This window comes from Zingiber officinale, chromosome 6B, assembly GCF_018446385.1.
Source record: "Zingiber officinale cultivar Zhangliang chromosome 6B, Zo_v1.1, whole genome shotgun sequence".
NCBI classification, from domain to species: domain Eukaryota; kingdom Viridiplantae; phylum Streptophyta; class Magnoliopsida; order Zingiberales; family Zingiberaceae; genus Zingiber; species Zingiber officinale.
In genome coordinates, this window is record NC_055996.1 from 24231907 (window position 1) to 24254754 (window position 22848).

The 22848-nt window shown below is 42.8% G+C and overlaps 1 long non-coding RNA gene across 1 annotated transcript; it reads left to right on the forward strand.

Moving 5' to 3' along the window:
- The first annotated feature begins 18441 nt into the window (after positions 1 to 18441).
- LOC121990011 lies at positions 18442 to 19582 on the forward strand. Its single transcript, XR_006114402.1, has 2 exons — positions 18442 to 18540; positions 19526 to 19582. It is a non-coding gene; the product is annotated as an uncharacterized LOC121990011 (long non-coding RNA).
- The last annotated feature ends 3266 nt before the right edge of the window (positions 19583 to 22848 follow it).

The following is a 22848-nucleotide window of genomic DNA, read 5'->3' on the forward strand; positions in this document are numbered from 1 at the left end:
TAAATAGGTTTCGGAGTTGTCAGCTATTCTGGACCCTCCTTCTATTTTGAATTAATTTTGAATAATTGATTTTGAATTTTAAATTTTAAATTTTGAGTTTTAATAATTAATTTCAAATTTTTAATTGAATTTTTAATTTTGAATATTAATTTGAATTATGTTCTTAATATTGTTTTTCTATTAGCTCCCCCTGGATCATAGCCTCGATATGGTCTATTAAGGTAATAGACTTGATCCTTGGGGACCCAATAGTGACCATTTCCAACTTGATTAACCAAGTTGGATTTTGGCACCCATGCTTGGACAATTTTTCTATTATTTCTATTAACTAGCGATAAATATGATTTGTATTTTGTTTTAGTTTTAAATCCAAGTCCAGTTCTGTTGTAAACGGCTCGCTGTTTTCCAAGAATCAGATCCAGATTCTTGGAGCCCAAGGTGAACCGTTCCAACGTGTCCTTGAGTTCTTTAATTTGAGCTTTCAAATTGGAATTCTCTTCCTCAAGTTGTTGGACTTGAGTTGAACTTCCAGTTTGAACTGACTTAGTTAAAGAGCTCGAGTCAGTCGCTTCCTTAAGGGCTGTTACCTCCTTTTGGAGCGACTTAACCCGGACGTTGGATTTAGCCAACTTTTTTATTAAGTAAGGTAATAATTCATGCAAGTTATCTAATTGAAATTCTACGAGTAGTGAACTTACAGTGGGTTTTTGTCCTTCGGAAACGAATGCGGATTCGTGGCTTCGATCAGACTCAGTCTCGGATTCGCTCTCGGTTTCTGACTCATACTCGGACTCAGTTTCCGCCACGGTTGCTTGTACTGGTAGAGCAAGGAAGCTCGTCGGTTCTTCTTCGTCGGACCCGGATTCATCTGATGACTCGAACCATGTTGCCTTCAGTGCTTTCTTCGTCTTGCTTGTTCCTGCAAATAACGCAACACCTTCCTTGGCCGGAATAGTATTAGTCTGCTCAGATAATTTATTTATTAAAACATGCTTACCTATTTTCGTATCAAGAATACCTTCGTGTAGCTCAATCAGATTCTCCCACAGCTCCTTAGCGCTTGAAAATGGGCCGGCGCGATTCAGCTCCTTATTCGTTAAACCACACTGAAGTGTATACGTTGCTTTTGTGTTTGCTTCTACCTTTTTGATAAGGTTTGCGTCCCAGTTCTCGTACGGTAGTGGCTTGCCGGCGCTGTCAGTTGGCAGTTGAAGCCCGATTTTGATGATCATCCAGACTTCAAAGTGAGTCTGGAGATACGCCTCCATCCGACCCTTCCAATCTCCGAAATCATCTCCGGAGAAGAGTGGTGGGCGAGCAGTGTTGTAGCCTTCTTGATGGGCCATTTTTAGAAAGACAATCTTGCAAAATAAACACAATAAAACTTGTTCCAAGACTTAGTCTTGGATTCGTAGTGCGGGAGAGAAAAAATAGTAATTCAGGAATTTTGAGAAAAAATAATAAAATATTATTAAAATAATATTAAAAAATATTACTACAAATTTTTGAAAACGCAATATTTCGCTAATTCCAACTAATGGTGAAAAGATGAAAATTAATTTTTCAAAAACAGTTTTGGAGGGAAAAAACGAAAGGCGTAAGGTTTTATTTTTACCCTATACAAACGACAAGGCCACGAAAAATGCTTGAATGGTGGTTGCACCAGTTCAAAGCGACCCCGCTCTGATACCAATTGATGGATCGAAAGCGCTAGAGGGGGGGGGTGAATAACGCTCGTGGCTAAATTGTACGTTTGTCGGAATCGTAAAACACTCGAGTAAAAACGCAGCGGAAATGAAAGAAACACAAGCAGATGAACACAGTGGATTTACTTCGTTCAGAGCCTTGATCGACTCGTACTCGAAGGCCCGCGATCCTTGATCGCTTCGGTGAGCAACAACTATAATTCGTAAAAGTTACAATCTGAATTACAATTAAAGCAATAAGTAAACTAATACCGACAACAACAGATCGAAGAGTCTGAGCTTTGGGTTGTCGACGTCGAGTAGTAGCACTTCAAGGTCGTCTCGTAGGCAGCACTTCACAAAAGAAAGCTTAGAAGATTGTTGTTTTGAAGCTGCACCTCGACCCTCTTCTTATATGACATTCAGGGTGCCTGGATCCATTCCGGGCGCCTGGAGTGTGATGTGGCCAACCAACCAGGATGCTCCACGTGGCGAAGTCGTGTAGGGGATAAAACTTGGTCCCGGGCGCCCGGACCTGTTCCGGGCGCCCGGACCTCCGGGTGCCCGGATCCATCCCGGGCGCCCGGACCACCTTCTTCCAGCAGGTTCCTCACCTGCAAACAAAGGTTAGTCCGAGCAAAATACCCTGCAAGACAGCGTTAGAATCTGATAAAACATAGTAAAGAATAAACGACAGTCTCGGGACTGTCCGGGTCTGACTTAGGATTTCCTACCGGAAACCCTAGGTCGACCCAACGCCTACTGTTCCCTCTACGGGGAATGCGTCCTCACCTACTCCCTCAGGAGAGATTACCTGATGCCAGTCCGGTCCTCCAGACCGACTGGACTTTCCGCCTAGGGTTACCACCCCCTAGGACCTAGGGTTACCGCCCCCTAGGGTTTTTCTCCACCTAGGGTTACCGCTCCCTAGGACCTAAGGTTACCACCCCTTAGGGTTTTCCTCCACCTAGGGTTACCGCCCCCTAGGACCTAAGGTTACCGCCCCTTAGGGTTTTCCTCCACCTAGGGTTACTGCCCCCTAGGACCTAAGGTTACCACCCCTTAGGGTTTTTCACCTGCTTAACCGCAGCTAGGACTTTCCTGAAACACTCATTCAAATATGTTAGATCACACACTAACTTAACTTTGAATCCTTTGTCATTATCAAAACTAAGGTTCGATCATCGGATGCTTCCTGCACCAACAGTAAGAAGTATGATGGCTTTCACTTCTCTACCAGAATCCTTGTGGGGTGAAGCACTCAAGACTGCAGTTATCTACTCAATAGAGTACCTAGTAAGGCAATAACTAAAACTCCATTCAAGATGTGGACGGGTAAGAAGCCTAGCATTAGGTACTTACATGTCTGGGGTTGTCCAGCTGAAGTTAGGCCTTACAAGCCTAATGAAATGAAACTGGACTCAAGAACGGTTAGTTATAATTTTGTAGGATACTCTGAGAAGTCAAGAGGGTATAAATTTTATGATTCCTCTAATTGATCCTTCTTCGAAACAGGAAATGTCAAGTTCATCGAGGACAGTGGGAGTAATAAAATTAGGGAAGTATCTTTTGAGGAAAGCATTGGCGATCCTCCTATGGTTACTACTAATGCGATCAGTAGCGGTATGGTTACTATATCATACCTTATGGGTATCACACATCCAGTAAGCATAGTGAACCAAGATATTCCCATGACATTGAAGTATTACCTTATATTGATGAGCAAGTACCTCAATCACCTCAAACACAAGTGCCTTTAAGGCAATCCATAAGGGAATGAAGAACCATGAATTCTCGTGATTATGTTTATCTCTAAGAGCATGATTTTGACATAGGGCTAGAGAGTGATCCTACATCTTTTCAAGAGTCAAACAATGCTCTAACCCTGAAAAGTGGATTAACGCCATGCAAGAAGAGTTGAAGTCTATGGCGGACAATGACATTTGGAAACTTGTTGAATTGCCTTAAGGAAATAAGCCTGTTGGCTGTAAATGGATATTTAAAACCAAGTGGGATTCATGGGGAAATGTTGAAAAGTATAAGGCTTGTCTTGTTGCCAAGGGATTCACTGAGAAATAAGACATTGATTACAAGGAGACTTTCTCACCTGTGTCGATGAAAGACTCCCTTAGGGTAATCATAGCATTTATAGCTCATTATGATTTGGAGCTACATCAAATGAATGTAAAGACCTCATTCCTTAGTGGAGACATAGAAGAGTATATATATATGGTGTAACCAGAGAACTTTGAGTTTAAAGACTCAAAGCACCTAGTTTGTAAATTAAAAAAAGTCCATTTATGGTTTAAAGTAGGCGTCCTATCAATGGTACCGAAAATTTGATCAAGTTGTTACCTCATTTGGATTTAAAGAGAACCCTGTTGATCAATACATATATGTCAAGTTTAGTGGGAGCAAGTTTGTTATACTTGTTTTGTATATGGACGATATATTGCTTACGAACAATAATAAGGATCTGCTGCTTTAAACTAAGTTGTTTCTACTTGGTAATTTTAAAATGAAAGATCTTGGTGAAGCATCCTTTATTTTAGGCATACAGATATATCATGATCGTTCAAGAGACATTCTTGGACTTTCACAATAGGCCTATATTGAAAAGGTGCTTATAAGATATGGTATACAGAACTGTACACTCGGTGACACACCTATGTCAAGAGGTGACAAGTTCAGCTTGCAGTAGTGTCCACGGCTTGAACTTGAAATAAAGGAGCTACAGCAATTCCCATATGCGTCAACAGTGGGAAGTCTTATGTATGCACAAGTTTGTACTCGACCATATATAGCATTTATAGTGGGAATGTTAAGCAGATATGTTAGTAACCTAGGACCATCACACTGGAAAGTGATAAAGAGAGTGATGCGGTATTTGTAAAGAACAAAAGGACATATGCTCGCATATCGGGGATCAGATCATCTGGAGGTGATTGGATATTCAGACTCCAATTTTGCTGAATGCATGGATAGCAGAAGATCTACTTCAATCTATATTTTCATGCTTGCTGGAGGGGCTATATCTTAGAAGAGCGTCAAGCAGGCGCTAGTAGCCACTTCTACATGGAGGCAGAGTTGGTAGCATGCTATGAAGTATCCAATCACGAGATTTGCTGCGGAACTTTATCACAACATTATAGATTGTTGATGGCATTGACTGGCCACTGAGGATCTAGTGTGATAATAGAGCCACGGAACTTTATGCCAAGAACAATCGTAATTCGTCGAAGTCCAAGCACATCGACATCAAGTTTCTAGCAGTTAAAGAAAGAGTTAAGAGTTGTCAGATTATGGTAGAGCGCATTAGCACAAATTCCATGTTGGCTGATCCACTCACCAAAGGCTTGGTGCTTAAGGTGTTTCATGCGCATGTTGTGTATATGTGAGTTCTTCTTATGGAAGAAGAAGTCATCTAGTGAGAGTCTGTATTTATCTTTGTTGGTGCGGGAAGCATCCGACGATCAAACCCAAGTTTTGATAATGGCAAAGGGATTCAAAGTTAAGATTACTTATTTTCTAACAGTTTGAATGAGTTTGCAGGAAAGTCCTAAGTGTACTTAGGCAAAAGTCCTAGCTGCGGTTAGGCAGGTGGAAAACCCTAGGGGATGGAAACTCTAGGTCATAGGGGATGGTAACCCTATGCGGAAAGTCTTGGCGGGTCGAGGGCTTCAGGCAAAAGTCCTAGGGGTTGGTATCCCTAGGTGGAAAGTCCTGGTGTCGTGAACCAGGTGGAAGACTGGATGAGTTGGGGAGCGGGCGTCAAGCAGAAAGTCCGGAAGCATCAAACACCGAGCAAAAGTCCAGTCGATCTGGAGGATCGTGCTGGTATCAAGTAAATCTCCTAAGTGAAATAGGTGAGGACGCGTTCCCCGCAGAGGGAACAGTAGGCGTCGGGTCGACTTAGGGTTTCCGGTAGGAAACCCGAAGTCAGACCCGGACAGTCCGGAGACTGTCAATATTTTATTTATGACTATTATGTGTTAACTTTGTTTTGCAGGGTATGTGTTTGGGACTAACACATTTTGCAGGAACAAAAGAGCAAGTCACCCCTCGGATGAATAGTGTCCGAGGTGCCTCCATGGAGCTTAGAGGCGCCTCGGGTGCAGAGTGTGAGCTAGCTGCGAAGAGGAGCCGGAGGTGCCTCGGACGGAGCCAGAGGCGCCTTGGACCAGGGCTTGGAGGCGTCTTGGAGTGGCCATGGAGGCGCCTTAAGCAAGATAAGAGATGAACTTTTCAGCACCGATCCACGCGGCTGACTCGGTGTGTTGGAGGCGCCTCGAAAGGGCTTTGAGGCGCCTCCACTAGTGTATAAAAGGGGGTCTCATGGCAGCAGCAAGATAACGAATCCAAAATCTTTCTTTTGACTGTTGGCTGCTCAAAAGACGACCCTGATGTGTTGTAACTAAGCCCCGACAACCAGAAGTTGTTATTCTACTATTCCTTTATTGTCGGTATAAGATTGTTATTGTTTTACTTGTATTGTATTTCTGTAAAACTTTTCACGATTATAGTTATTGGCCAAAGGAAACACTCAACGAGCATGGGCCTTGGAGTAGGAGTCGCCCTAGGCTCCGAACCAAGTAAATTCTTGGGTCGTGTGTTTGTGATTGTCTTCCTTTTAATTATTTCCGCTGCTTAAACTCTCGATACGTTTTAAATCGAACGAAATAGCCATGTGCGCTATTCACCCCCCTCTAGCGCTTCTCGATCCAACAATTGATATCAGAGCGGGGTCGCTTCGATTTGGTGCAACCACCAATCAAGCATAATTTCTGTGGTTATTTTCAGTTTTATGGAGTTAATTAGAATTAGCTTAATAGCTACATTCTAATTCTTTTTACAAATCAATTTTTGCTTGAAATTGGTACAACACCACTCGAGCTCGTTATTTTAACTTTATTCTCGCACTACTAATCCAAGACCTAGTCTTGGGACATCTTGTTCTATTTTGTTCTTGCATATTAACTAAATGGCCCAGCATGAAGGATACAGCACCGTTCGTCCCCCACTCTTCACTGGAGAAGATTTTAGGTACTGGAAGGGATGAATGGAAAATTTCCTAAAGATCCAGTTCGAGATGTGGATGATCATCAAGACTGTATTCCAACTGTCAACCGACGAAGACGGTAAGCCTACACCCTGCGAGAACTGGGAACAAGCTCTAATCAAGAAGGTGGAAGCCAATGCCAGAGCGACATGCACCCTCCAGTGTGGATTGACCAAGGAGGAGCTCAACAGAGTTGGTCTATTTTCAACCGCAAAAGAACTATGGGAGAAACTGATCAAACAGCACGAGGGCACCTCCGACACCAAGGTAAGAAAGAGAGATTATTGTTTAATAAATTATATAATCTCAAAATGCAGGAAGAAGAGACAGCAAGTCAACTCCACGCACGTATTTAAGATATTCTCAACTCCCTCCACGCGATCGGGCAAAAGGTCGAGAACAGAGATATAATAAGGTACGCTCTCAACGCATTTCCGAGGAGTACATTGTGGGCATCAATGGTAGATGCCTACAAAGTCTCCAAGGATTTATCTTCTATAAAATTAGATGAGTTATTCTCTGAGTTTGAATTACATGAGCAGACTAATGCACAGCCAACTGAGAAGGGCATTGCTTTGGTTGTAAATACAAGCAAAACACGCGAACCAAGACCAAGGCGTAGAAATGAACCAGAATCGGATGAAGAACCTGACTCAGACGATGAAGACGACGAGCTAACGGCTGAACTCGTCAACCTTGTAAAGAAGCTCTACAAGAAGAAGAAGGGGTTCAACAAGAAGGACCTCAAGAAGGCAGTTCAGTCCAAGGAAGCTCAATCAAGCTCGAAGGTAAAATTTGAAGTGGCGTGTTATAGCTGCAACCAGAAGGGACACATCAAGGCCAACTGTCCTAACCAAAAGGAGGTAAAGAAACAAAGAAAGAAAAAGGTCCTGAAGGCAACATTCGAAGAATCTTTCTCAGAAAATGACGATGATGAACTCGATCAAACGAGTCTCCTTGCACTGATGGCCCGGGACCAGATCAATATGTCCGAGAGCAAGAGCGAATTGGAAGCTAAATCGGAAAGAAGCCACGGATCTGTATCCATTTCCGAAAGGCCTAACCCCACTATAAGTATTCCGCGTTTAAACAATTTGGTTAATTATTTATTACGTAAATTAGCAAAATCCAATATTCGGATTAAGTCACTTTTGAAAGAGGTAACAACCCTTAAAGAAGTGACCAACCCCAAATCCTTGTCTGAATCCATTCAGACTGGAACCTCGACTCAAGTCCAAAACCTTGAGGAAGAGAATTCCAACCTGAAATTTAAGTCAAGGATTTGAAGACCACGTTGGAACGGTTCACTTTGGGTTCCAAGAATCTTGACCTGATTCTTGGAAAACAAAAGGTCGTATACAACAGATCCGGAATTGGATTCAAGCCTAAATAGAAATATAGATCGTATTTATCCTTGTACACAGAACAAATAGAAAATTGGTCCAAGCATAGGTACCCAAGTCCAACTTGGTCAATCAAGTTGGACTTGGTCAATATTGGGTCCCCAAGGATCAAGTACATTACCTTGATAGACCATGATCCTGTCCGAACGCTGAGTCGACGGATACTGGGGATGTGGCACTCTCCGCTGTCTTCGACTGGTGATGTGGATCTCTGGCGGACCTACAAAGAAGCCGAGCCGGGAGGGGTTTCCCGGCGATGACCCTCCGACGCTCAAGTCAGGTAGCGAAGAAGAAGAAGAATAAGGCAACGTTACTGTGGCTACAGTGATGAGAATAGCATACCTCCGTCGAAGTCTGGGGGTCCTTATATAGGACCCCGGGGAGGCGCGAGCACGCTTCTCGATGCATGCACGCTTCTCCAAATATACCTCAGTAGTGTTGTGTCAGAAAAGCATGCCTGACGCCATTCCGCAATCGTCCGAGCATATCCCGGATGTGACGGTGGAAACTTCCACCGTACGATACTCTGTCCGCTTCGACCGCCGACCATGCTGTCTGTCGTTGGCAGGTGTCTCGAGGACGAAGTTACCAGTTGTCCTTTTTGTCTCCTAGCGCTCTTGCCTGTTCCCGGGTCGAGCGGACCAGCCGCTCGGCGCTCATGGTCTCCGGGAATGTGCATACCTCGGCCCGGGCGGGGAAGCCCTGCTCTTGTGCTCGGATGGGATTGCGCCTTATTGTCCTGTGGGTCGGTCGAGCGTCCTGTCCGCTCGGCCAGTAGACTCTTTTTACCCGAGCATCGGAAACCCGACCCCTGGTCGGGCTGTCTCTCGTCCGGTCTAGGAAACCCCTGGCCGGATGTCCGGTCGGCTGGTTGCTCGGTCGGCCCGCTACTCTACTCGGCACAACCTTGGGGTTGACCTTCTTGGCCATTGACCTCCACGTGTCGTTGACCTTGGGGTCTCCCGTCCTTACCACCGGATCACATGCCTCCCCCTCAAGTCTAGTCAAAGGAGGCGCCAAGTCCGACTGACTGGACTGCGTCTGGGTGGTGTGTCTGCCGCTCATCCACCGAGATTAGTGTCCGGACGTTCGGAGACTATGCAAGTAGGTAAAGCCGCTCGGCGTGTCCCCGGTTGGTACTTGGATAGTTTTGTTTGCCTGCCGTTGTCCCGCCGTTCCGGCATCGGTCACGCTGATTATCCCTAGAAAACTCCTTGGCATTTGTGTAAATCACTGTCATTAATGCTGAGCACGCGGCCACGCTCGCATGATGGTGCTCATTAAATGCGACCCGTGAGCGAGCGCCATGTGGTCGCGCATTCGTCACCGTTCACTCGAGCCATCAGGTCTGATGTGACCTTTGGGTTTTTCAAATTTGATTGTCAGATCCCCTCCTTGGATCTCGTAACCTGGATCGGACGGCTCCGGTTGATCGAGCCTAATGTTTATAAGCATCTTTCCTCTTCGGTCGTTTCATGATATCGCGTGCGCATCCGAAAGCTTCTGCTTCTTCTCGTCCAACGCTCTGGCGAGCTTGCTGCTTTGCTTTCTGGTGATCCACCACCGCCTCCTTCGGTCCTATCCTCTGTAAGGCCCTTTCGCCCTTTTCCTTTCAGTTCCTTCATGCTTTTCTTCGCACTTCTCGTTGTTTTCCTGCTCGTTTGGACACTGTTCCGACCATCCTGCTTGTCAAACCTCGATTTCCTCGGTGTCGTTCCTTGTCTTTGATAATGGCCAGTTCTTCTCATCCATCTGACCTCACCCCCGGCCTCTGGTATACCACCACCGAGAGTCGATTCGTTGAGAGGGATGCGCTGAGCCTTACCCGAACCTTTAAACTTCCATCTGACCACGAACTGATATTAGCCACACCTTCCGATCGGCCACACGACCCTCCGACCGATATTGTTTGTTTTTCCCGAGACCAGTTTGTGGCCGGTCTGCGCTTCCCAATTCATCTATTCATCCTTGAGGTGTGTAACTATTTCTGCCTTCCGCTCGGCCAACTCATCCCTAACTCCTTCAGGTTGCTGTGCGGGGTGGTTGTCCTCTTTAGGCTGCACGACATCCCCTTAGTCCCTAAGACCTTTCACTACTTCTACTACCCCAAACAGTCTGAGTGGGGAACCTTTCTCTTCCAATCTCGGATCGGTCTAGTCTTCATCAATAAGATGCCGACCTCGAACAAGCATTGGAAGGAAAACTATTTCTATCTTCGTTTTCCCGAGCGGTCGTCCGTTCGCACTAAATGGCAAACCACTGTGCCGAGCCCGCCGGATCTCGATAAATATAAGAGCCAGCTAGACTATCTTCACGCAGCCAATTTGCTAGCCGGGCAAAGATTCAACATCAACAAGCTGCTCTACGAGGGGGTGCTATATATATTTGGACTAAGCCCGATCAGAACGAAGCTTCCGAGCAGCATGGGTAAGAATTTTCCTTGTCCCCCTTCCTTTTGGTCTAACTGATTTATTCTTCTTTTATGCAGCTGACATCATGTGGCACGCCAAGGTTGCCGATCGGCTAAAGTTGAAAGCTACCGAGGTGGAGGTGGCAGCTGCAAAGGAGATGGCCGATCTGGGTATTGAACCGGTCGGCTCACACGAAGGGGAAAGTGCAGAAGCTTCACCTACAGTTGGAGAGTCAGCCGCTCGGACTTCTGCAACTGCACCGGTCGGTGATGCTATCTCGTCCGCCGGACAACTGACATCGGAAGAAGCGGGGCACTCGATCGAGGACTCCCTATTGATAATACACAAACGGCGCCGGACGGACCTCCACACCTAGTCAGCCCCATCTGTGGAGCCAGTGACTGAGCTAACCGGTGCCCCTGCTGTAGCAATCGCCCCGGCCCCTGTAGCTTTCCTTGGAGCACCGCCTGTAAGTTCCCAGCCACGAGCTCCCGTTCGGCTCAGGCGGTCTGGTATAGTATCTGCCCCGCTCGGCGAGTCATTCGGGCGTGCAACCTCGGCTCAATCTGATCCGAGCGATCGTCGAGTGGTTAAGGCCATCCTCCACCTCCCAACGGAAGAATTTCTTCTGGCGGCTGATCGGCCAGTCGCCCTTGAGCATCATATTACTATCCACGGAGCGCTTGCCAGGATATGGGAGGACGCGAGAGCCCGCGTCGCCTTGATGACTCCCGGTCAGCTCGGCGACAGCCACTTGCAGCAAGATACTAGGGTATGTTTCTCAACACCATACATCCCTATTTGACTTGGCCCGTGATATTGTTTCCTTTGTGCGTAGACTTGGGTAGAGAACATCGCGGTCAGCCACCGCCTGGCTGCACTGGAGGAAGAATTAAAAAAGCTTCAAATTTCCGGAGGGGCACCAACTCAGGGGCCCTCATATGCCACGCTCCGAGCCGAGCTGAGCAAATCGGAGAAGTTACTGGCGGCCGAACAGCACAAGTCCTCTGGCTTGGAGACCATGGTAGCGGGCCTTGAAGCCCAGGTCAAGTCTCACGACTGGGAGATGAAGCTGGCGACCAATAGAAAAAATACAGCCATCTCCGATTTAGAGGCCAAGAATGTGCAAGCCCGAGCGCTGGAGCAGCGTGTCAAGGAGTTAGCCGATCTGCTTTCTGCTGAGCAGGAGGGCCGATCGACCTCCGAAGCTAAACTGCAACTAGACAAAAAAGATCTCCAAAACGCTCTTGACGCTTCCCGAGCCGCGCTAAAAGAATATCAAGATGGTGAATCAAGCCGCTTCTAGGCGATGAAGAAAAACTATCTCCGCTCGGACGAATTCGGTGAGAAGTTTAGCGATCGGCTAGTTATATCCTTCGAGGAAGCCATTCGGGCGACAACGATTTATCTGAAAGCTAAGGGCCACCTCCCGGAGACAGCCTTTATACCTCCCAAAGACATGGCCGGCCTTTTAGAGACCATTCCCAAGCCCATCTTTGATCCACTAGAGTGAGGAGCGTCTTTTACTTGTCTCTGTCTATGAATTGAAGTTTTGTCTGTATGCTCGCCGTTCGGCGAGTTAACATTATCGTCTTTCAATTTGACTTTTAAATTACTTATCTGTGTATTTTTTGACAATGGGTCAATGAAACTCCACTTCTGTTGACGTTACTTCTTTGACCGCATTCTTTCCAAGAGGCCTTCGATATTCTTCGAACCAACGCGTTTATAGTCGCCGGTTTTAACTCAGGGATTTAACGTCGCCGCTCGACGGTCTTCAAGCCGGGAGTTTATAGTCGCCGGTCCAACTCTAGAGTTTAACGTCGCCGCTCGACGGTCTTCAAGCCGGGGGTTTATAGTCGCCGGTCCGACTCTAGAGTTTAACGTTGCCGCTCGACGGTCTTCAAGCCGGGGCTTTTATAGTCACCGATCTGACTCTAGAGTTTAACTTTGCTGCTCGATGGTCTTCCAGCCGGGGTTTTTATAGTCCTCAGTTCGACTCTAGAGTTTAACGTCGCCGCTCGATGGTCTTCCGAATGGGATATTTATGGTCGCCGCTTTGACCCTAGAGTTTAATGTCGCCGCTCGACGGTCTTCAGGCCGGGGGGTTTATAGTCGCCGGTCCAACTCTAGACTTTAACGTCGCCGCTCGACGGTCTTCAGGCCGGGGGGTTTATAGTCGTCGGTCCGACTCTAGAGTTTAACGTCGCCGCTCGACAGTCTTCGGGCCGGGGGGTTTATAGTCGCCAGTCCGACTCTAGAGTTTAACGTCGCCGCTCGACGGTCTTCAGGCCGAGGGGTTTATAGTCGCTGGTCCGACTCTAAAGTTTAACGTCGCCGCTTGACGGTGTTCAAGCCGGGGGGTTTATAGTTGCCGGTCCGACTCTAGAGTTTAACGTCGCCGCTCGATGGTCTTCGGCTGGGGGGTTTATAGTCGCCGGTCCGACTCTAGAGTTTAACATCGCCGCTCGACGGTCTTCAGGCCAGGGGATTTATAGTTTCCGGTCCGACTCTAGAGTTTAACGTCTCCGCTCGACGATTTTCGGGCCGGGGGGTTTATAGTCGCTGGTCCGACTCTAAAGTTTAACGCCGCCACTCGACGGTCTTCAGGCCGGGGGGTTTATAGTCGCTGGTCCGACTGTAGAGTTTAACGTCGCCGCTCGACGGTCTTTGGGCCGGGGGGTTTATAGTCGCCACTCGACGGTCTTCAGGCTGGGGCGTTTATAGTCGCTGGTCCGACTCTAGAGTTTAACGTCACCACTCGACGGTCTTCAGGCCAGGGGGTTTATAGTCACCGGTCTGACTCTAGAGTTTAACGTCGCCATTCGACGGTCTTCAGGCCGGGGGGTTTATAGTCGCTGGTCCGACTCTAGAATTTAACGTTGCCGTTCGACGGTCTTCGGGCCGGGGGGTTTATAGTCGCCGGTCTGACTCTAGAGTTTAACATCGCCGCTCGACGGTATTCGGGCCGGGGGGTAACGATTAGATTTGATCTAAATCGCGTACTTGATACACATCATCGATTAGATTAGATCTCAATCACGTCAACTCGAAATGCCTACCATGCCGTGATACCCATCATTACCTCGATCACATGTTGTTGTTGAATCTGCCAAAGCAGAGCAACGCATATTATCTTGGTAGGGTGCGGAGGGACAATCTTGGTCCCGCCTATCAACGCATGGGTGAGTACAACTCAATTAGATTGAGTAACTAGTTAACTCAATTGGATCGAGTTTAACTATAGGCATTTTCCAATGGTTGGTAGATAAGTCAAAATCACATTTATATTAACTCTTGGGCGAATTACTAATCTAGTATGCATCACATACACACACACAAGCAATTAATTAAATTTTGTGATTAGTCATGGCCCTACTACAATCTTCTCAAGCCAATGAGAAGATCGGTTGGTCAACCTAGGGTAAATAACTTCTCCAAGCTCCTCCCTTTGACCGTCATGTGTTGCTCGCACTCTCCTCGTAACTCCGTCTCGAGTGGATCTTCCATCGCTCCAATTTTGTACATTACAAAAGGTGAAACTTGAGTTACATTCGAGTCTAAAACTATTTTACAATAGGAATATAAATAGAAGGGCATGACGCGCAGGTCGCGAATCAAGTACAACACGCACAAACACATAAAATGGCGCGCAGGCCATATTATGAATTACAACACATATTTCCAATCAAATTGGGTTCTTTGGGCCATGCCCATCACAAAATGATACATAATTCTAAATTATGTGATTCCATAATTTTCTGTAATTTTTCTAATATTTTTACGATTTTATGAGTCGCTACTTCCCGGCGGTCCCGATTAGCGATTTTCGGGCACAATCGCAAAACAAAGCCCCTTGCGGGGTTAGGGGCAGCACCCCTACTTGCGATATAACCATCGCGAGTGTTCCTAAGAGATCCTACAGTGCCCTAGCCCACTGTCCCAAATCATTTGGGCGAGACTTTGTCGATTCGGAAGGTATTTCTCGGTAGTCAAAGCCTACAAGTGTTCAAACACTTGTTGCTTCGCTTCTACGAGAAAAATACCCATAAAATACATAAAAATCATAAATTTAAAGAAAGTTACAGAACTTATATTTTTCATAAAAATACAAAAGAAACTCATACACGCTTCGCACGTGGCTCTGATACCACTGTTGGGTATTTCGGGCCGCAAAAACCACTTTTTGCGTTGTGAAAACCTCGAATCCCATGCCACCAGATCCGTACGAAGTTATAAAACAAAATTTTCTACGTGTATGAGTTTCTCTAACCTAGATCTACACTAGATCTACAAATAAAAAGAGATTACCCTTGATGCGAAGCCCTTCGCAAATCCCGCTCGTCTAAGGTTCGCCGGATCTCAAGATTGTCAAGTGTACAACCCTCTATGTGTATCCACACGAACAAATCGATGGAGAGAACCTCTAAAGATGTGATAGCAACCTTAGAGGATTAGCAATGGTGGAGGAGAGGGAGAAGAAGATGAGAGGAGGAAGAAGAAGGAGGTTACCAAAACCAAATGAAACTCACACTTGTGAATTAAGTGGCCGGCCACCTTTTGAGGCTTATAAACCTCCATGGGATTTCAAGAGTCACAACTCTTGATCTCCCTCATGAGGTGGCACACACATGTGCTAGCCTTGATGATGTGGCACATCATCATTAGTCCACTTAATGCCAACTCACAAATGAGGTGGCAATGATCAAGTCAAACTTGACCTTTCATCTTCCTCTCAAGTCAAGTCAAACTTGACCACTTCTCTCCCATGGTTGATCAAATATAACCATTGGTTCAAGTCAATTTTTAATTTAATGAGTCTCTATTCATTGAATTAAATTAGCTCAATGAGTCTAATTCCAAATTAGACTCATTTAACACATGAACCAAATTGAGTCCAACTCAATTAGTTTACTTTGGATTACTCTTAATCCAATTTGGTTCATCACATGAACCTAATCCTCTTGGTTCATCAAATGAACCTAATCTCCATCTAATTGCCCTTTGTGTGTGACCCTATAGGTTCTTGTAATGTTGGCAATGCTCCTAAACCCATTTAGAAACATAAGTAATGAGCGGTATCTGGCAACACATCATTACTACCCAAGTTACAAGAATGTTGAGATCCAACATCACCTTGTGACTACTAATTGTGACTCTTCACAATATATGACAAGTGTCCTTCTATCCTTGACATCTAGTTTGATCAATGTGAGGCATAGACCGTGTCATCCTCTAATCAATCTAAATCTTGAACTCCAAGTAGACTCACTCAATCAAATGAGCTCAATATCTCATATTGACTCATTTGGGCATGACCATGCACTTAGTGGTCTCACTCTATCAAGAATATCGATGTCACTCCCGTCATATAGGAGGGATAGATCCCATCTACATCACTCACATCCCTCCGCATAATTTGTTACATACCCAGTAATCGCCTTTATAGTCCACCCAATTACGGGTGATGTTTGACGAAGCCAAAGTATGTAACTCATTATGTAGGGAACCATGGTGACTTCAGGTCCAAGGACTAATAGTCATACTAATAGCCACATGAGAAAGTATATGACACTCATATAACGATCCATGATACTTTCTCATGGCGGGTCATTCAGTATACATTCTCCAATGCATACCCATGTGTCAACTTGATATCTCTATATCCATGACTTGTGAGATCAAGTCATCGAGTTGATCTATATGCTAGTCTCGTCGTATTAACATTGTCCCTGAATGTTAATACTTGACTAGGAATGATTAAGAGTAGAGTTCCCTATATCATCTCACTATCGATTCAACCAATTGATTGATATAGGTAAGAACCTTCTACTCAAGGACGCTATTATGCTTAGTTATTTGACATCAATACAAGTAAGCATAATAACCATAAACAAATGCCTTTATATACATAAGAATATGATACAACGAGTCCATACAACAATCATCAAATGATTGGCTCTAGGGCTCTAACTAACATGAACTAGTTGCCAAAGAATCCAAATTGGTGGCCCAAAATGCCGAGTGGGATTCTATGCTATCAGATATGATGATTGCTCAGATTGAATCAATAATAGTCCGATCGGAGTTGGCAGTCTATCAAGCGGGAGAGGACTAACGATTTGAAGCAAAGAAAAAAGCTTTGTTTCTAACATGTGACTTCAACGTCCCCATCGCTGACTCCATTACTAAAGCCCTCTTTCTTGGAGCGGAAGGCGCGATGAAGCAATTAAAAGAAAATGGATATCTAACCTCCAATCCTCTTGCCAATTTTTTGGACCACAAAAAGATAACTCGTAGTACACCTCTCGATTTCACTACAACAAAAATCCTCATAGACATTAGTGGAACAACAACGGTTTTAAGCAAAAATCGATGTCTTTGAGTATTTTACACCGGTTTTTCCAAAAACCGATGTCTATGAGCGCAGATTTTAGCTCATAGACATCGGTTTTTTAGGCAATGTCTATGAGCGCCCTTTTTTTCATTAATAGATATCGATTTTAACATCGGTTTTATAAAACCCGATGTTAATGAACCAAAATAAAATATTTTAATTTTCCCACTAGCCAAAATTTGCAACACTGTGAAGTTCCCTCCAAACCTAAATCTATATCGCGCCCCTTCCTCCGCGCGACCATCTCTCTCGCCTAAACCTAAATCTAAACCTCCGACCATCCGACCATATCTCTCAGCCTAAACCTAAACCTCCGACCATCTCTCTCAACCTCATCTCCCTCTTCCCCCTTCCTAGATCAACGCCCCTTCCTCTCCCGATTAGGATCAAGACATGACACCCTTGCTTCTCCGTCCAACCACACCGCATCTCCTCCAACTCCTCCATTTGGTTGAGAAGAGGAGGCCTGGTATCTCCTCCAACCACACCGCATCCTTTTTTGACTTTATCTTTTCCGAGATATGGTATCTATTTGGTCTTTGTTCTCTGGAAATGAAAAATGTAGCTACGATGTGTTTTTGTGCTGGGGTTTTAGGAAGCTGCGCTGCAGTCTAAGGTGACCACCAAAGTCTACTTTGACATCATCATTGGCAACCCGGTGGGGAAGGATATGGGCAGGATTGTGATAGGGTTGTACGGGGATGATGTCCCTCAAACCGCAGAAAATTTTCGTGCTCTTTGCACAGGTCACTTCATCTTCTCTTTTGTTTCTTTTGATTTTGTTCTTGATTTTTTTCTCCGCCTAACAGATTTCTGTTTCGTTTGATTGGTGAAAGTATTTGCATTATGTGACTATTTTGATCAGGTGAGAAAGGCTTCGGTTACAAAGGATCTACATTTCATCGTGTGATCAAGGATTTCATGATCCAAGGAGGAGACTTTGACAAGGGAAAAAAATAAGAACCCTCTGTAACCCTAACCTTACTTTATTACTATTTTATTCTCCAAATTCTTAACTAAGGTTAAATTTTGAACAAATGTGTGATTTGCCCCTTTTTGTAAATTTTAGGCAATTCATATAAATAAGGAGAATTCTAATAAAATATGAAATAGTAGCTTCTATCAATGATTAAATAAAAAAATGTTTTTTTAATTGTTTTTTGTTATCTGGAATCTTGATCCTTCCCTCGACAGTCAAATGAAGTCGAGAGGTTATCACATTTCTGTAGTCATAGTAGTTTGCATGCCATTGGCGATCAATTTATCAGAGTACCTAAACTTGATTCTATTTAAAATTTTGTTCTTCACTACTGTGTTTTCACCTAATGCCTGAGTAGTTCAATATTTGAGATCTCGAATTCCTTTGAGGTGCATCTTCAATTGGCCTTCCTATTTAGCAAATGATTTCCAGGTTATAACTGCATGACGAAAGCACTCAACGTTATGTTAGCTCGATCTTGGGCTAACATAAGTTCTTTTACTTGGACGCAGGTGGAGACATGGAGCTACCGGAATGGTGCAAACTGCTGCCCAAGATCGAGCTCCATGCCCACCTCAATGGCTCCGTCAGAGATTCAACCCTGCTGTGAGATCTCGCCCATCTCTTTCCCTACTAACTAACTCATCTATCCATACCTAGGGATCTGCCATCGAAACGTCCGTGCTATCATTTCATACTCTCTCTGGATCACTCACTGTATGCCGTGGGACTTGTCGATGTACAAGTATTTCATCATCGGCCACCCATCGTTGAAACGATTCTAATTCCTTGTGCCTGTCGGACTGATATGTATGACTATGATGGGTTTTTAGGTTCTTCTACAAGTCTGAAAAATGTTTCCTTTATACCATGGAATTTGAGGAGTAATATTGAATACTTGAAGTGGACATTATTTGGAAATTCTTCAAGGCAGATTATGTCCGCCGGAATGGCTGCCTGCGAAAACCTATCCATGGCTTGGATAATTCCCTATTTCACATAGCATTGTGCATTTGACTTTTTTTTAATTACTGAATTAGTGATAATGAGCATTTTGCATACTGTGGGAGTTCACCTGAAAAAGAAACTATATTTAACTAACGGATGAAGACAAGAAAAAAAATAGTTATGACAAACTTGCCAGATAATATGGTAGGGTGTTTAGATGATGTTTCTCATAAGATGCATTCATGGAGTTTATACTATGGTGGCTGCGCTAATCTCATTTCTTTAATATACAATGTGGCATTGACCCATACATACATTGAAAAAAATAGGTTGACTTCTCTATTTGATGGTTTAACTTAAGAATTTGTTCTTTATGTACGTTTTTTTTACAACTGTGGCTTTTGGTATGATGCAGAGATGAATGTTTAAATATAATAATTTAATAGCCCAATATATTAATAGTTGTGGGTTATGCTTGCATCAAGATGCATTAAATGATGAATCCAATTATTCAATTAAACACAATGTAAGCAAAGGTAATAGCCTTCATGGGGTGGCATTATCCTACTCAGTGATGCTGTTAGAAGAACACTTTGAGTTACCCTATTTAATCTTATCTGTGTCTTTTCTCTAACTTCTACAGAGAGCTTGCAAAAGTATTGGGAGATGAAGGTGTCATTAATTTTGAAGATGTAGTACATGTTATCATGAAAAGTAAGTGATACCGAAGTATTCTGGTTTTCCTTGATTCAGTTATTCTTTTGGAGATAAATTGAACTATTATTTAGAATCTCAATATTTCCTGTTAATTTTTTTGATAAGACACAACTTTCATATTTCTGTCTAACAATTATATTTCTGTAAATTGAACTATTGCTTCAGTTGATATGGGTTAGTGCATGAGATGGAATATCCACAACAAACTTAAGCAATGCTAATGTAGAATGGGGAAGGATTAAATACCAGGTTTAACATGAAAACAAGATAGAAGTATTTAACAATATTAGAAGCAAAATTTCAACTCAATGAATAATGCAGGCAAGTGTTAGATCTATGTGTCTTGAACGTTAAGGGATCTACAATGTATGGTGCCTTTAAACTAACAATTAAAGGTTAAAAAATTGATATAGCAATAGATGACTTAGAAGACAAACCCAATATGGATATCTTAGAGCTACTACTCTACAAACCCGGTAAATGTGTGCTTAAATTTCAAATCTTGTAGACTTGGTATTCTTGATAAATCATTATCATGATTAAGCTGTGTTGGTCTTTACTACTTGAGGCTTTCTCCAACCTAATAATTAAAAAAAAATAAAAATCATTTAAAATTTGATTGCTGATTTGTTGAACCTATTCTTATCATATCTTAAGGCAGTAGTACAACAAACATACAAACAACGGTTCCCGGGCAAACAATTTTGCACCCATCATATTCAATTCATCAAAACCTCGAAGTCTGTTTTACAGCAACATGCAGAACTTATACAATGGTTATATACTCTATCTTACTTGTTTAATATTTTTTTATTGCATCACACTTTTCAGGCGCTATCCAAAGCCCTAACAGAGGATCAACTGTTTTATCTAAGATCACAGTTTAAGCTGCTAGCACCAAACGGAGAAGGTCACATATCGTTCGACAACTTTCGAATGGTCAGTCTAGTCGAATTTGTTTGCCAATATCCAAAATGTGATTGTTCAGTTGCATACTTTCCTCTGTCATTTACTTCTATGTCTATCCTTGTGCAGGCCCTATTGCAAAATGCAACAAAGTCAATGAAGGAGAGTAAGGTTATTGATATCTTAAATGTGGCGAGGCATCCATTCCTGCTGCCATTTTTTTTGCAGTTGCTAAGTTTCTTTTGTATGCCTCCACCATTACCATTACTACAGAATTTATATTCTGCAGTTTTGACCTATTTGAGTACTCATATAAGCTTAAAGTAATTTTTTTTTATGACAAGAAAACACTTCTTCACCTTCTCATATCAAAAACTTTTTTTTTTAACCTCCGAAGGACCTACAATATCTCTCATTTGCTGGTGTATACCTTTTCTAAAACTCATGCTTGTAAATAATATCATCTCCAATTGGAGCCACTCTCGTACAGAAAGATGGACTTTGAAGAATTCTGTGCTGCTGCAATCAGTCCCCATCACCTTGAGGCCTTGGATGGGTGGGAACAAATGACAAGTACGACTTTTGAGCACTTTGAGCGAGAGGGGAACCGAGCCATCACCGTTAAGGAGCTAGCTCAGGTACTAACGATCCTCTCCTAGTGATACTTTACATTCCAGTGATTGTATCTTCCTTTTGAATTATAACTCAACAATTTAACATTCCAGTGAAATTCATGTTGACTAGTTAGCATTTTAGCTATTTTCTCCATGAAATAAAAACTTGTTTTGATGTTATTGTATCATTGGAAATCATATAAATGAATTGATGTTATTCATCTTTATTGCTGCTGAGGAATTTATTTACTTTCCATGTACTCTTAGTGATAAAAGTGAATTTATTATTTGCAAACTAAAAGTGAATTTATTTACTTTCCATATACTCTTAGTGATAAACAGTTATGTCATTTGGGTCAATTACTAATGAATTGAATTTGAAAGATTAAAATTGTTGTTTATGTAGTTAGATTAAAATTTTTGGTTTGGATTATATTAAGTCCCCAAGAATGATAGATCTATCACTATATGATGTGGTTGAGATAATTGATGAATGTTTCTCTTTTTAAGCATTCCAATTAGTCATCTTGTTACCTAGTGCTCTTACTGCTTTTTTCAATTATGATTTTTTGTCTTAGTTTACTAATATATTATTTATGTGTTTTTACAGTTTACAAATCTCAAATACTCCAGAGTTGAAATTGATGAAGTGCAGTTCAAGTGGGTTGAATGCATGCTAGATTACATTTGAGTAGGAAAGGTATTTGATTTTTGAAAACTTTGGATGATGCATGCATTTGCATGGAATGTAAATTGCGTATATTGTCCCATGTCAATTTTTTTCTGATGGTAATATTCTAGGACTTCTGCAGCATGTATAATTTTTCTATTTTTGTTCTTTGCTGTAGTTAAGTAGACCAAATGATAATTTTGTTTGACAGATTAGAACAGTGGATGTTTTAACTCAGAAAACTAGGCATTTGAAGGTGAAAAGTGGTGAGATTAGGGAAATGAAAGGCGCAAGAAGAATGGAGCAGTATATCAAGTTGAACAGATTCTGATTCTCATAATTTAATGTAGCCTCAGCTTGATTTTTGACTCACGATGTTCTACCTTGATGTGTACAATATCTATTAGCTTTTGATGTAAAAAGAATGTTTGCATATTTTATGGATACTGTTGTAAGAAGAATATTTATGTAATTTGTGAATATTTGTGTATTTTATGGATACTGTTGAATAAAGAATATTTGTGTAATTTGTGAATATTTGTGTATTTTCTTGAATACTGTCGATTTTTCACTATTTCAGAAATCAAATTTGTGTTGGTAACAAATATTGATATTACATCGGTTTTCCATCGCTGCAAAATCGGTGTCATTAACTAATATTACATCAGTTGTATACCGCTGCCAAAACTAGTGTTATTACCATATAATATTACATCGATTTTACACCGTTGATGAAACAGTGTCGTTAAGTGATACTACACCGGTTAATAACCGATTCAAAAACCGGTGCCGTTAAGTGATACTACATCGGTTTTAACCCGATGTCTAAAATGGCAGACCTTTTACATCGCCTTCATAGACATCGGTCGAAAATATAATAGACACCGGTGAAAAATCGATGTCTATGAGGGTTTTTGTTGTAGTGTTTGTTTCTAAACTTATTGTGATCTATCTTGTTCTCCTTTATTTGTCTTATTCAATGAATTGGATATTAGTTTATGTTGTAGGGTTGAACCTATCAGATGTCTTTTCTTTAAAATTTGATTGTATAACTATTTA